We start from the raw sequence: 17,080 nt of genomic DNA, 5'->3' as shown, positions 1-17,080 counted from the left end.
GAGCACTCTGGAGCAGGTTTTCATCAAGGATCTCTACGTACTTTGCTTCGTTCATCTTTGCCTCGATCCTGACTAGTCTCCAAGTCCCTGCCTCTGAAAAACATCCCCACAGCAGGAGGCTGCCACCCCCATGCTTCACCGTAGGGATGGTGCCAGGTTTCCTCCAGACGTGACGCTTGGTATTCAGGCCAAAAAGTTCAATCTTGTTATCATCAGACCAGAAAATGTTGTTTCTCATGGTCTGAGAGTGTTCACGTGCCTTTTGGAAAACTCCAAGCAGGCTGTCATGCACCTTTTACTAAAGAGTGGCTTCCGTTTGGCCACTCTACCATAAAGGCCTGATTGGTGGAGTGCTGCAGAGATGGTTGTCCTTATGGAAGGTTCTCCCATCTCCACAGAGGAACTCTAGAGCTCTGTCAGAGTGACCATCGGGTTCTTGATCACCTCCCTGACCAAGGCCCTTATCCCCCGATTGCTCAGTTTGGCTGGGCGGCCAGCTCTAGGAAGAGTCTTGTTGTTTCTAAACTTCTTCTATTTAAGTATGACGGAGGCCACTGTGTTCTTGGGGACCTTCAATGCTGCAGAATTCTTTGCTACCCTTCCCCAGCTCTCTGCCTCGACACAATCCTGTTTCGGAGCTCTACGGACAATTCCTTCGACCTCGCGGCTTGGTTTTTGCTCTGACATGCACTGTCAACTGTGGGACCTTATATAGACAGGTGTGTGCATTTCCAAATCATGCCCAGTCAATTAAATTTACCACAGGTGGACTCCAATCAAGTTGTAGAAACATCTCAAGGATGATCAATGGAGACAGGATGCACCTGAGCTCAATTTGGAGTCTCATAGCAAAGGGTCTGAATACTTATGTAAATAAGGTATTTCTGTTTTTATTTTTAATACATTTGTAAAAAAACTGTTTTTGCTTTGTCATTATGGGGAATTGTGTGCAGATTGCTGAGAAAATAAAATATATTTAAACCATTTTAGAATAAGGCTGTAATGTAACATAATGTGGAAAAAGTCAAAGGGTCTGAATACTTTCCATAGTAAGTACAGCACACACCATTCTCATGAAGGAAATATTTTGGGGATGACAAATTCTGGAACGATGATAAGCATTCATTGGCAATCATGAGTTAAGTTACTGTATGGGCACAAAATAACATTCACCAGGACTTGCATATTAATCCACATTAAATACATGTTTACATTCCTTAAGCGCTACTTATAATATGGTTGAATTAGAAGCCTACATGTAGCGATTCAATTACATCCCATTGCTTTGTTTTGATTAGGTGTGTGACTAGAGAAGCATACTGCCCATGTGCAGAACAATAATGCTTTTCAGTAGGAGCTTTGGTAATTACAGCTTTAAACATCTCCAGGGGTTCAGTAACATCCTGCCTGGAAAAGCAGCCACTCTGTTGGTTGGCTTCAGAGTAGCAGCCTAAACTATGAAGTCTACCTATTTGTGAATTAAATCAACAGGCCCCCTATTGTTCCAAACGGAAACCAGCTGCCAGGTTGGCTGAGTAAAACCAAGTAAATGTTTCATTAGACATTGGTACTGGATGAATGCAACGTTTGAGCTCTCAGCTATATTTTTATGTCTTTATGTCAAGTCTACAGAAATGACATGTGATCTTTACAGGAACATCTGTCAGAAGAAGTTAGAAAGGAAATAATAATTTCTCATTCTGCCACTAGGAGGAAATTAAACACTTTACTATCTTAACAGCGTGGTCTCAGAGCATTAACATGTCATACATTTTGCAAATTTGTAACATATCATACGTTTAACAAATTCGCAACATATAACACATTGTGAAAATTCGTAATGTATTGTAAGTTTTACAAATTCATAACATATAATACGAATTGTAATTCGTAACATATAATACGAAATGGGTGATGGTAATCCACAAATTAATACATACCATACGAAACCTAACATATCACACTAAATAGAGTGTCTTGGATTTACGTACAGAATAATACGAAATGCTCTAAGACCAGGTTGCTCTTATTTGTTTTTTACTTTTACCTCCTTTTCTCCACAATTGGTATTTACAGTCTTGTCCCATCGCTGCAACTCCCATACAGACTCGGGAGAGGCGAAGGTCGAGAGACCGCTGCGCCACTCGGGAGGCCCTATTTTGCTCTTAAAGGTGTACAGTACACATCAACTCCAGGGAGTCAGTTAGAGATTGACAGCATTTCATGTTGAGCATCTCATTGGCAGTTTCACACAATGTTGTTGTGTTTGATAAGGGTTGAATCGGTGGGTGGGTGGGTGTGCTGTCGGGGATATAATCTGTTCATATCCTCACCGGAAGAAGAACCCATTCAACCTGAGTCATCATTACCATTTAGTTGCATTTATAACTCTCAATGAAGAACTTTGAAGGAGTAAAAGAAAGTGCGTCACTCTTCAGTACTGCCAAGCTAAACACAGCACTCTTTGATCTTAAGAGCAAGAGGGGCTGGAGGAGAAGGAGGTATGGTAGGCCTGTGTCTTGTAGCTGTGGAGGAGAAGGAGGAATGGTGGGCCTGTGTCCTGTAGCTGTGGAGGAGCTCCTCAATGAGCACAAAGAGCCTGCAGAGGTGGGGCCAAACTTTGAGCTCAAGCAGAGCCTGTTGGACCAGGGAGCCGAGGGGATAGGGGTGTGTGTGTGTTAGGGCTGTGGGGATATTTTCCATCCTATTCTGTCCCTCTGATGTGGTCCACTGAGCGCCTCTATGCAGTTGAGTGAGTGGTTGGTCAAGTCCAGAACCACAGCCATAACCATTCAGACTCACCGTACTCCTGCTCTTAGGTAACTGTCTCTTCTCTTTACTTAAATTCAAGCCAACTAGGGTACTGTGGCCTGAGATAGACTTCTTAAATTGAGTTCTAAATGGTTTTGAATTCTTATTCAAGTATATGATATGGACAATGGATACAATTATTCTGCATTATTCAATGTACTTTATCCAATACATTTTCCACAAGTATGCTATGATGATACAGTATGTGATATCATCTTAACAATATATAAATCTAATTACCATCCCTTCACATTACAGGAAATTCAGCCTGAAGTAGAAATGACTTTTTCAAATTGCCTTGTGAAACGTGTATGGAAATAATGTTGTAGTCTGTCATTGTTGAATCCAGGCACACCAATTGTACAGTAGTCCATCATCTCATATGCAGTGGAAAATAGCAAACCACTTTGTGGTTCCTCTGGTTTCACCCACCAAACTGAGTCTGGTCCTGGAGTCTTTTTTGGGGATAGAAGTCCATATTTTAATCTGGAAAGTATTGCAGGGGTTTGCAGAACATGGGAAACAATAACATCAGTAGGATTCCTCTTCTATCCAGAGTGCTCTGTGAGCAGGAATATATATGCATTGAACCTTTTTTTCACTAACTCTCTTGCACTGACTCTATGCACATACACTGGACTATACCCACACACTCACACATATTTACACTGACACCCCAACACACACATATTGACGCCAAACACCACATACAGTATATAGCAACCTCAACTACCTCGTACCCCTGCACATCGTCTCGGTACTGGTACTCTCTGTATATAGCCATGTTATTTTCTACTCCCTATATACAGTATGGCCATGTTATTTTACTTGTTATTTTTATTCGTTATTCATTGTACATGTATTCCTTGTGTCACTATTTAAATTTTTTATCTTATCTTTATCTTTGAATTTTTGGAAACGTACCAGTAAGTAAGCATTTCACTGTTCGTCTACACCTGTTGTCTACGAAGCATGTGACAAATACATTTGATTTGACACACTGCAGTCTGCAGTTTCAACCCACCACAGCAACCACACAATCCCCCAGTCTCACAAAAAAAAATCCATCATGCACACTGTACTGGGCTCCTGAGTGGCGCAGCAGTCTAAGGCACTGCATCTCAGTGCTAGAAGTGTCACTACAGACCTTGGTTCGACTCCAGTCTGCATCACAATTGGCCGTGATTGGGAGTCCCATAGGGCGGTGCACAATTGGCCCAGCGTCGTCCAGATTTGGCTGGGGTAGGTCATCATTGAAAAATAAGAATTTGTTCTTAACTGACTTGCCTGTTAATAACCTCTTAAGGACTCGCCCCTTTATGCCCAAAATGACAAACCCAAATCTAACTGCCTGTAGCTCAGGCCCTGAAGCAAGGGTATGCATATTCTTGGAACCATTTGAAAGGAAACACTTTGAAGTTTGTGGAAATGTGAAAGGAATGAAAGAGAATATAACACAATAGATCTGGTAAAAGATAATACAAAGAAAAAAACAACCGTTCTTTTGTATTTTTTTGTACAATCATCTTTGAAATGCAAGAGAAAGGCCATAATGTATTATTCCATTAATAAACAAATTAGGCACATTTGGGCAGTCTTGATACAACATTTTGAACAGAAATGCAATGGTTCATTGGTTCCGTCTAAAACTTTGCACATACACGGCTGCCATCTAGTGGCCAAAATCTATACATTATGGCCTTTCTCTTGCATTTCAAAGATTTGGTGTTTGGCTATATTCCCTATCCGGCCTGGAGACCAAGGCCATGGAGGAGTATATTGAGGACTCTAAGGCTGCTGGAAGCATCCTTCCTTCTGCATCCCCTGCCAGCGCAGGGTTCTTCTTTGTGGAAAAGGACAAGACCCTGAGTCTGTGCATTGACTACCGGGGTCTTAATGACATAACGATCAAGAATCGTTACCCTCTACCACCCCTCTCCTCGGCTTTCAAACCTCTCCAGGGGGCTACCATCTTTTCCAAGCTGGATCTTCAGAATGCCTACCACCTGGTTTGGGTACGTGAAGGAGAACAAGAACACGTCCTCCATGTTCGACAAGTCCTTCAGCGCCTCCTGGAGAACCAGCTATTTGTGAAAGCGAAGAAGTGCGAGTTCCACCATTCTACAATCTCCTTTCTGGGATATGTCATTACTGAAGGAAATGTCCAGATGGACCCTGAAAAGGTGAAAGCAGTAGTGGATTGGCCCCAATCTACGTCCAATGTGCAGCTACAATGTTTCCTGGGGTTTGCCAATTTCTACTGCCGTTTTATTTATGGCTACAGCACCCTGACGGCCCCCCTCTCTGCACTCACCTCTCCCAAGGTACTGTTCACATGGTCCCCAGCTGTTGACAGAGCATTTGTGGACCTGAAGCATCGGTTCACTACAGCCCCCATCCTCGTCCATCCGGACCCGTCCCGTCAGCTTGTGGTTGAGGTCGATGCTTCTGATGTTGGAGTGGGGGCTATCCTGTCCCTGCGGTGGACCAAAAGCTCCATCCCTGTGCCTTCCTGTCCCATTGTCTCAATTCTGCAGAAAGAAACTACGACGCAGGTAACTGAGAACTCCTAGCGGTCAAGATGGCACTAGAGGAGTGGAGGCACTGGCTGGAAGGAACAGAACATCCATTTTTGGTTTGGACCGACCATAAGAATTTGGAATATCTCCGCACAGCCAATCGCCTTAACTCCAGGATGGCCCGGTGTTCTCTGTTATTCACCAGATTCAACTTCACCATTTCCTACTGCCCAGGATCCAAGAATGTGAAACCTGACACCCTTAGGTCTTGCCTTGTGTCGTGATATCTATAAAATAAACCTACTTTAATTCTCAGCTTCTTAACTAGCTCAACCATATGTCTTGTAAACATAAAATGTTTGTCAATCCAAAAGCCCAGTTATTTATAGGCGGCGAAGGGTTGCTGGACAGGTGTGAGTGGGAATCTCTCTGTGGATAACCCACAGACAGTCAGGGACTCCCTCATGTTTAATATGGCATTATAAACTGAGTGGTTCGAGCCCTGAATGCTGATTGGCTGACAGCCATGGTATATCAGACCGTATACCACGGGTATGACAAAACATTTATTTTTACTGCTCTAATTACGTTGGTAACCAGTTTATAATAGCAATAAGGTACATCGGGTTTGTGGTATTTGCCAATATACCACGGCTAAGGGCTGTATCCAGGCACTCCTCGTTGCGCCGTGCGTAAGTACAGCCCTTAGCCGTGGTATATAGGCCATATACTACACCCCCTCGTGCCTTATTGCTTACATATAATGAGGAAGGTGAGGCTACAGGGTCAAGAATTACTTATTTTTCCAAAGTCTTTCTAAGCAGAGTGATTTCCTTCTGCTTTCCTCATCTCGGCAGCCAAGGCCTTCCAGAAAATGATTAACTATTGTTTTCAGAGAGGAAATCATCACGACTGATTTGTAAGCTCATGTCAAACACAATCACAGTGGGGACACATAAAGGAAAAAGCCCAGCCAACACAGCCTTCTCTTTCTGGTGAATGTCAAGTGTGGAGAAATTTCCTATAAAAAGTAAGAATACAGAACAACCAAATGTCTGTCACAGTCAATCAGTCCCATTGTACCAGTGCATCTTTACACATCCTACCTCATGATCCTCTACCGCAGTTTTGTAGGTCTTGGTGATTAAATGCTCTCGACCATCGGTATCTCATTAGAAGTTGTCCATGCAGTAACTCTCTCTGGTCTGGGGATGAACCCCATGGAGCAGCTGTGGACCAAGGTGGCCTGAGTATTTTACCCAACTTCTGGTCTGCTTATTTGAGTTCTAATGATCCAAGACAAACAGGCTGAGCTTTCAAAGAGCTCAGTGTGGTCTACCTGTGTGTGACTGCAGTAGTAGTGCCCCTACTGAAACTCTGCCCACAATGGGCCAGAATGATGCCAGTGAACCACCAGGAGGGGAGGGCTACATAGATTCTACCTAAACATGGTTATATAGAGCAATATAACACTGTCCAGCTGAGAGGATTGGACCTGGTCAGGTCAAAGGTCACCTGTGTTTCCGGTTGTCAAGGTCTCTCAATGGGAGATGTTGAAATCAGTCATCAGCGTCTCTGCTCTTTGATGCATCTCTGCACAAGGCGACTGGGCTTCTGTGACCACAGAAAGGTGTGTGTTTTTTGGCAGGGACACACAAATACAGATGCTATTCTCAAACATTGGGGAGGAAAACACCACACTTTAGTGATTTTGGCCACATAAACTGGACAGAGTGTACTCCCAGGTGTTTAGGGTCACTGTCTGTGGCTTGGAAATATACTCATTAAGCAGGAATTGATCTGAGTAAAATGATGGATGGCTAGCAGACTAATGTGGAATGGAGGACAGAGAGTGAAGACACATCAGACATACATCATTAAAGAAAGTCTCCTGGCTTCAAGTTCTGTCAGATATTTTGCGGCTAAGCATAACTACAGTCGTTTCAACTTCTTCCACTTTCATTCCAATCAAGAAGAAAAAGGAATCACCTCACTAAGTGCTGTATGAGTACTGACTTTTAGATTACTACACATGCATTAACCAATTTTGTATATCATTGATCGTGACAGAAGGTAGAATATAGCTTAAATAGGATACATGGCTAACAGGACATTGCATAAATAAAGTAATAGCCCAGCTAGCACAGTCGATCTGGGCTGATTCCCAATGAGAGTCGGGGCACTCAGCGGAGAGTCAGACTTGGCCTACGTCATGTGGCCCGAGTCTGGGCCGACTTCGGCAGTATTACTTATGGCTAGGATGCGAGGATTGAGCTCGGGCCGAATCCGGTGTGAGTTATCTGGCCCAAATATATTACTTGTGGCTCGGGCCGATTTGGGCTACTCTCTGGAAGATGATTGCACGGGCTGTTTTATATAATTAACATTTCATTATTTATTTATCCATATTTTCTCATTGTTTCTGTGATAAAAAATACAATTAACATTTAAATTAAATTATTTAAGAGTCCTGTTTAAGTAGTATTTTAGTATTTTGATACTTTGTGCAAGGCAATTGATAGACATTAAACACTTTCTGGATAGAGCGTCCTGAGTGGCACAACGGTCTAAGACACTGCATCGCAGTGCAAACTGCTTTGTTACAGATGCTGGTTTGAGACCCATGCCAGTTGCAACCGGGAAACCTATGTGGTGATGCACAATTGGCCCAGCATCGTCTGAGTTTGGCCGGCCGGAATGTCCTTGTCCCATCTCTACTCACCAAGGTACATAAACACAGTGGAAATTGGGTATGGATGGGTCAGGACAGGAGTCCCCCCCCATACCGCTGTTCCCACTGTTCATTAGGCTGTCCCCAGGTCATCAGTCATTAGTCAGCAGACCTGAACCTAAATACACACCAGCAGAGCACATCTTGTTCTCCACAGTCAAGCAGTCGAGGCAGCACGGAAATGGGATTCATGTTAACACCACTACAAGCAACACTTGGCATGAAGACCAGCTTGTTCAAAACTGTTTTCAAAATGATGTTTTTCTCCTCATAAAGGTTGCATAACATTACCGACTACAGGAATTTGAGGTGTAAAACATAATTATTCAAGAGGCTGTAAAACGGAGCTGTCACATAGGCGTGTTGTATTAAGATTTTAGGTATAACTGAGAAGCGGGGTCCTGTTTTGCCTTACTAAGTGTAACTAATAAACTGGAGTTAGTATTATTCTTTACTCCTCTACAAACTAAGACAGAACAGTCCACTGGAATGATCGAAGTAAAGGCATTTACCATTTATCGTGTTTATTAACTGTATATACATGTCATTTTATCATTACAGGAAAGTTAAAATATTCTACATCCACTTCAATCAAGCTGGAAGTTGTTTTTAGGGGGGTATGTCAAGTATGTCAAATATATGAGGTCAGTCATAAAATACATGTCTCGAAACCATAAGGTATGGCTTTAGAAGCCTTTGAGGCCTACAGATGTAGGATTTTAATTTGAGACAGTTTGCTACAGCATGAAAATAATCCTGCAGCAACATGAAATGTTATTCCTGTAGGGGTTGATAAGTTTTTCTTAAGGGAAAATCAAATCTGAAAGTGGACATTACAAACTTTAGAAACCTTTTGAAACATCAAATATACTAAAAATTTTACATTTTCTCCAGCAACAAGGTGATCCTACATCTGTACCAATGTAACCTTGAACTTTAAATGGCATGGCTTTTAGATTTGGAACACATAGTATGTTGTCAAATGTAATAAATGTAGAGGACAGATGTACTGAGTTAGATGAGCTTGCTCCTCTGTAATCCTGGAGGATTGCAGAAGGGTGACTATTCTCCCTATCTCTAGTCAAGATTTCTGTCAAGCTGAATGGCTGTTAAAATCTGCTGTAATTGAATAACAGCACAGGGTTAGGATATAGTTCAGGCACACCAGGTTGCTAGATCCCTGAAATGTGACATTTGCAGCTTCAATACTTATGGTGATGAATCAATAAATCATACAAGCTGGGATTTATGGGCAGGTAATGTGAAGACTATGCCACACAGGCCTACATTCCTATAGCCACTCACACTTTCAACTTCAGACTCATAAAGTTGAAATGAAATCCCATTCCTCTGAATTCTCACACGTTCTATATTTAGAGGTTTCATTCTGAGGCTTTTAACAGTCACTGTGATTCTGACAGAATCCTGAGCCAGACACATTTTTTCCACTGTGATCATAAAACAAAATTTCTACCCCATAGGATCAGACCAGGTTCCAGCTTAACAATCACATCCGGCACAGCATTTAGTCCTTCCCTACTGACATGCAATGGCTGGAACCATACTATGGAAAGATAGGCAGGCCAGTTTTCCCCTGCATCACTGAGAAAGTCCAAAGTGGGATTACTCATATGATTAATGTGAAATGACCTGATAACAAAAAACACACAAAACAACAACAGCATGTGTACATCTAAATGTATCATGAAAGAATAGTCTTATGCTGTGTGATGGTGTACAAACAGTGAGATCATTGACCTCCACTCCCCCTTCTTCAAAAAGGAAATCCTGTGACTCACTTAGAGATGTGACCTGCGTCCGAGTCAGTCTTAACTTCTTTGAGGTAGGGGGCAGTATTTTCACGTCCGGATGAAAAGCGTGCCCAGAGTAAACTGCCTGCTACTCAGGCCCAGATGCTAGGATATGCATATTATTAGTAGATCTGGATAGAAAACACTCTGAAGTTTCTAAAACTGTTTGAATGATGTTTGTGAGTATAACAGAACTCATATGGCAGGCAAAAACCTGTGAAAAAATCCAACCAGGAAGTGGGAAATCTGCGGTTTTTAGTTTTTCAACTCTTTGCTTATCCAAGATACAGTGGAAATGGGGTCATGTTGCACTTCCTAAGGCTTCCACTAGATGTCAACAGTCTTTAGAACCTTGTTTGATGCTTCTACTGTGAAGTGGCGGCGAATGAGAGGGGATTGAGTAAGGTCTTTCCCAGAGTGCCACGAGCTGACCATGCGTTCATGTGAGAGTTAGCTTGAGTTCCATTGCATTTCTGAAGACAAAGGAATTCTCCGGTTGGAACATTATTGAAGATTTATGTTAAACACATCCTAAAGATTGATTCTATACTTCGTTTGACATGTTTCTACGGACTGTAATATAACTTTTTGGACTTTTCGTCCGTACTTTCCGCTGGACTTGCATGTGCGTCGTGAGTTTAGATTGTGTACTGAACGCGCGAACAACAAGGAGGAATTTGGACATAAATTATGGACATTATCGAACAAAACAAACATTTATTGTGGAACTGGGATTCCTGGGAGTGCATTCTGATGAAGATCATCAAAGGTAAGTGAATATTTATAATGCTATTTCTGACTTCTGTTGACCCCAACATGGTGGATATCTCTTTGGGTTGATTTGTCGTCTGAGCGCCGTACTCAGATTATTGCATGGTTTGCTTTTTCCATAAAGTTTTTTTGAAATCTGACACAGCGGTTGCATTAAGGAGAAGTATATCTTTAAATCTGTGAATAACACCTGTATCTTTTTATCAATGTTAATTATGAGTATTTCTGTAAATTGATGTGGCTCTCTGCAAAATCACTGGATGTTTTGGAACTACTGAACATAACGCGCCAATGTAAACTCCGATTTTTGGATATAAATATGAACTTTACCGAACAAAACATACATGTATTGTGTAACATGAAGTCCTATGAGTGTCATCTGAAGAAGATCATCAAAGGTTATTGATTAATTTTATCTATATTTCTGCTTTTTGTGACTCCTCTCTTTGGCTGGAAAAATGGCTGTGTTTTTCTGTGACTTGGCTCTGACCTAACATAATCGTTTGGTTTGCTTTCGTCGTAAAGCCTTTTTGAAATTGGACACTGTGGCTGGATTTACAACAAGGGTATCTTTAAAATGGTGTAAAATACATGTATGTTTGAGAAATTTTAATTATGGGATTTCTGTTGTTTTGAATTTGGCGCCCTGCAGTTTCACTGGCTGTTGACGAGGTGAGACTACCGTCCCACATACCCTAGAGAGGTTAACCCAGAACACTCCATCTTCCCAGCAACTCCAGCTGTCTTTACAGCTCCACAACAGCAGACCTCCTCAGGCACATCGCCAGATGCACAGCCAATAGAGCCAACCATTTCATAAAAAAAAAACATCACAAAGTTGAAAAGTACATGAGAGGATGGAAAAGGACTCAAGTGTTACACAGAAAAGGCCCCAGTCTTGGTGAACAACTAGGGGGAGGATACAAGAGACTGTAGTTACAGAGTGCCTGTTCTGCGTCTCAGAACAGGTGAAACAGAGATCAATAATTCTACCAGACTCTGTAATTCTCTTCATGATGCATGATAGTTGAAACTGAGTGATGATGAGTTGTTCATCTGACTGTTTACTTTAGCTCTGGGGCTTGTGTGTGAGGAGTGGAACAGTCTGTACAGTAAGTGTACTGTACTGTAAATTGTAAGTAAACAAGTCATCCAGAAATAAATATAATTTCCAGACAGAAATTCACCCACCCAATACTTCATCCAGAGGGAATAAGCATGCTCTGATGCTAAGATTCCACACAAAAAGAAACCTATATTTCTCTTCTGGTCTGAGAGCTGTCAGTCAACGTGGGCTACCAAACAGTGAGTAACAGTTGAGAGCAGCCCAGGGGTGACTAGGTCGCTAGGGGTTACCATGGAACCATCCATCATGGCCAGGGAGACAGGGGCACACTCTGGCCTTGTGGTGCAGCAGAACCATGTTTATCCTGCAGGGGCTGAGCAGTATGCATACTACACTATGTGTGTGTGTGTGTGTGTGTGTGTGTGTGGTGATCTGACACAGTAGGGCACACATCAGGCACACACTGTTCAGCTAAATCACAGAGACGTCTGCATCATCTCTATTCCATCTCTTTAATTTGTGTAAGATTATGTTTTCTCTCTTTCCTAAATATATTGTACCTATTGTTCTATGAATACACTAGGTGACTCTGACGGTATATCTATGCTACAGTACTGCATGTCATGACTCTGCAGTTGGAATAAGGTCACTGCTGCTTTCAGCCTTTGTTTCATTGACAGTACATACAGCCACATCGACAGTAACTGGGAGCTTATACTCATGAACACTGGAAAGCCAGTTAATCCATCTGTATTAGCCACGATGAACTGATCACAGTGATACGAATAAAAACAATGTTGTGTGTAACAGTGTCTCTGTAAAATGGAAGCATGGATTTCTGCTGTTTTCTTATTTCTGTTCACTCTTGTTTATCTTCCCATGGCCTATTGCTTACTGCTTGATGCTACAGTACATCCCTCAACTAAGAGAGGGATAAAGACAGATAGGAACTTCAAGTTGTTGGACTTCAGCCCTGGGCATCAGACGGAACTCAGAACTTCATGTCACAGTTACCAGGATGCAGTGCTGATTAAAACAACATACAGTACATTTTCTCAAATTCACTCCCTGTATTGATCAAAGAAAAGGCTGCAACTTGATTCTTGCCATAGTAAAAATCCATACCAAAATCCTAAGGGATTCTTTTGGGCAGTTCTGTTACTTTTTCAGACATGATTTAAGATGAAGCTTTACTTATGATCAAGGGCCTGAGGCATTTAGAGTAACAGCAAGACAACACAAAGTTGATATAGGCATAGGCTATGTCGCCTAAAACCAGGAGGCAACACATCAAATCATCTGCTTATCCACCACCATTGCATGTATTCAGACTTAGATTCCTTCACTTTCCACCACAAACTCTCTTAAGTTTAATGTGGAACATAATAACTTTGCACAATGTGTGAGATGCTCTTCCATCCCTAAATAGATACTGCTACATTTTAGCAAGGGAGTCTTTGATAGGCTGTGACAAGTCACTGAGCCTGTCTCCCACCATGTGGTGATGATGTAAGCTGTATGTGGATGATCTGCAGTGCAGACCTCTTTTTCTTTGTATAGGCCTCTCATTATCATGATTTTCTGTGGATAGGGAAGGCGGCTCATTGCATTGTCCCCTCTTAACGACCATCCTTTTACCTTTTAACGTTTAGCCTAAACCCCCTTTAACCTCTCACAATATGTGCATTTGCTTTCATAGTGTATGTGACAGAACACATTTCTAGAAAAAAATAACCATGCATGCTTAGCACATAATTAGACGAGTTGGAGAAAAAAGGTTTAGTGTATACCTAGTTTACATCATCACAGCATGCATAACAACCATTATGGCATTCAATCAATCAATCAAATGTTGTCACAAAGTGCTTATTAAAAAGTGCTGATACAGAAACCCAGCCTAAAACCCCAACGAGCAAGCAAGATGTAGAAGCACGGTGGCTAGGAAAAACTCCATAGAAAGCCAGGAACCTAGGCAGAAGCCTAGAGAGGAACCAGGCTCTGAGGGGTGACCAGTCCTCTTCTGGCTGTGCCGGGTGGAGATTATACGACTACATGGCCATTAAGACCAGATCGTTCTTAAAGATGAGAGAGGGAAAGAGAGGGTTGAAACAGCTGGCCCAGGACAAGGCAGCACGTCTGGTGAACAGGTAAGGGTTCCATAGCCGTAGGCAGAACAGCAGAAACTGGATCAGCAGCACAACAAGGTGGACTGAGGACGAGGACAGCCAGAAGTCATCAGGCCAGGTAGTTCTGATGCATGGTCTTAGGGCTCAGGTCCTCTGGGAGGGGAGAGATAGAGATTGGAGAATTAGAGGGAGCATACCTAAGATCACACAGAACCCCAAATAAGACTGGAGAATTATACCAGACTGACCCTAACACCCCAGCACATAAACAATTGCAGCATACAATGCGTTCAGAAAGTATTCAGAACCCTTGACTTTTTCCTCACTTCGTTATGTTACAGCCTTATTCTAAAATTGATTAAATTGTTTCCTCCCTCATCAATCTACACACAATAGCCCATGACAGAGCAAAAACAGGTCTTTAGAAATGTTTGCAAATGTCCTAAAAAAACTATTAAACTGAAATATTACATTTACATAGGTATTCAGACGCTTTACTCAGTACTTTGTTGAAGCACCTTTGGCAGTGATTACAGCCTTGAGTCTTCTTGCGTATGACGCTACAAGCTTTGCACACCTGTATTTGGGGAGTTTCTCCCATTCTCCTCTGCAGATCCTCTCAAGCTCTGTCAGGTTGGATGGGGAGCGTCAATGCACAGCTATTTTCAGGTCTTCAATCGGGTTCAAATCTGGGTTCTGGCTGGGCAACTCAAGGACATTCAGAGACTTGTCCCGAAGCCACTTCTGTGTTGCCTTGGCTGTGTGCTTAGGGTCGTTGTCCTGTTGGAAGGTGAACATTCGCCCCAGTCTGAAGTCCTGAGTGCTCATCAAGGATCTCTCTGTACTTTGTTCCGTTCATCTTTTCCTCGATCCTGACTCGTGTCCCAGTCCCTGCATCTGAAAATCATTCCCACAGCATGATGCTGCCACCCCCATGCTTCACCGTAGGGATGGTACCAGGTTTCCTCCAGACGTGGCTCTTTGCATTCAGGCCAAAGAGTTCAGCCTGGTTTCATCAGACCAGAGAATCTTGTTTCTCATGGTCTGAGAGTCCTTTAGGTGCCTTTTGGCAAACTCCAAGTAGGCTGTCATGTGCCTTTTACTGGGGAGTTGCTTCCGTCTGGCCACTCTACCATAAAGGACTGATTGGTGGAGTGCTGCAGAGATGGTTGTCCTTCTGGAAGGTTCTCCCATCTCCACAGAGGAGCTCTGTCAGAGTGACCATCGGGTTCTCACCTCCCTGACCAAGGCCCTTCTCCCGCGATTGCTCAGTTTGGCTGGGTGGCCAGCACTAGGAAGAGTCTTGGTGGTTCCAAACTTCTTCCATTTAAGAATGATGGGTGGCCACTGTGTTCTTGGGGACCTTCAATGCTGCAGAAATGTTTTGCTACCCTTCCCCAGCTCTGTGCCTCGACACAGTTCTGTCTCAGAGCTCTACGGACCATTCATTCGACCTCATGGCTTGGTTTTTGCTCTGACATGCACTGTCAACTTTGGGACCTTATATAGACAGGTGTGTGCCTTTACAAATGATGTCCAATCAATTGAATTTACCACAGGTTGACTCCAATCAAGTTGTAGAAACATCTCAAGGATGATCAATGGAACCAGGATGCACCTGAGCTCAATTTCGAGTCTCATAGCAAAGGGTCTGAATACTTATGTAAATAAGGTATTTCTGTTTTTATTTTTAATACATTTGCAAAACAAACTGTTTTTGCTTTGTCATTATGGGGAAGTGTGTGTAGATTGCTGAGAAAATAAAATATATTTAAACCATTTTAGAATAAGGCTGTAATGTAACATAATGTGGAAAAAGTCAAAGGGTCTGAATACTTTCCATAGGCACTGTAAGTACAGTACACACCATTCTCATGAAGGAAATATTTTGGGGATGACAAATTCTGGAACGATGATAAGCATTCATTGGCAATCATGAGTTAAGTTACTGTATGGGCATAAAATAATATTCACCAGGACTTGCATATTAATCCACATTAATCACATTAATCCTTTGACCTCATGGCTTGGTTTTTGCTCTGACATGCACTTTCAACTGTGGGACCTTATATAGACAGGTGTGTGCCTTTCCAAATCACGTCCAATCAATAGAATTTACCACAGGTTGACTCCAATCAAGTTGTAGAAACATCTCAAGGATGATCAATGGAACCAGGATGCACCTGAGCTCAATTTCGAGTCTCATAGCAAAGGGTCTGAATACTTATGTAAATAAGGTATTTCTGTTTTTATTTTTAATACATTTGCAAAACAAACTGTTTTTGCTTTGTCATTATGGGGAAGTGTGTGTAGATTGCTGAGAAAATAAAATATATTTAAACCATTTTAGAATAAGGCTGTAATGTAACATAATGTGGAAAAAGTCAAAGGGTCTGAATACTTTCCATAGGCACTGTAAGTACAGTACACACCATTCTCATGAAGGAAATATTTTGGGGATGACAAATTCTGGAACGATGATAAGCATTCATTGGCAATCATGAGTTAAGTTACTGTATGGGCATAAAATAATATTCACCAGGACTTGCATATTAATCCACATTAATCACATTAATCCTTTGACCTCATGGCTTGGTTTTTGCTCTGACATGCACTTTCAACTGTGGGACCTTATATAGACAGGTGTGTGCCTTTCCAAATCACGTCCAATCAATTGAATTTACCACAGGTTGACTCCAATCAAGTTGTAGAAACATCTCAAGGATGATCAATGGAAACAGGATGCACCTGAGCTCAATTTCAAGTCTCATAGCCAAGGGTCTGAAATACTTATTTAAATAAGGTTTTTCTGTATTTAAAAAAATTCTAAATGTGCCCAAAAATATAACTGTTTTCACTTTGTCATTATGGGGTATCGTGTGTAGATTGATGAGGAATACGTCTGTAACGTAATTTCTTTTTGAAAAAGGCAAGGGGTCTGAATACTTTCCGAATGCACTGTAGATACTGGAGGGGGGGAGACACTGTAGCCCGATCCAAAATGACCTCCGGATAGGGTCAACCAGGCAGGATATAAACCCACCCACTTTTACCAAAGCACAGCCCCCACTCCACCAAAGGGATATCAACGTAGTACCCTGAGAAAAGGCAGAGTATAGCCCATTCACATTTGGCGGACAGAGAAGGGTCATTCATGGAAGCGACATTCATGGAAGTGATCAATAATGATGAACACACAGTCAGTCCAGTAAAAACACCTGCTCTGGCTCAGTGGAGGATGGCTC

The sequence above is a fragment of the Salvelinus alpinus genome, chromosome 5 (assembly GCF_045679555.1).
Source record: "Salvelinus alpinus chromosome 5, SLU_Salpinus.1, whole genome shotgun sequence".
NCBI classification, from domain to species: Eukaryota; Metazoa; Chordata; class Actinopteri; order Salmoniformes; family Salmonidae; genus Salvelinus; species Salvelinus alpinus.
The sequence above is the reverse complement of the archived record's forward strand: the minus strand, read 5'-3'. Positions refer to the sequence as shown.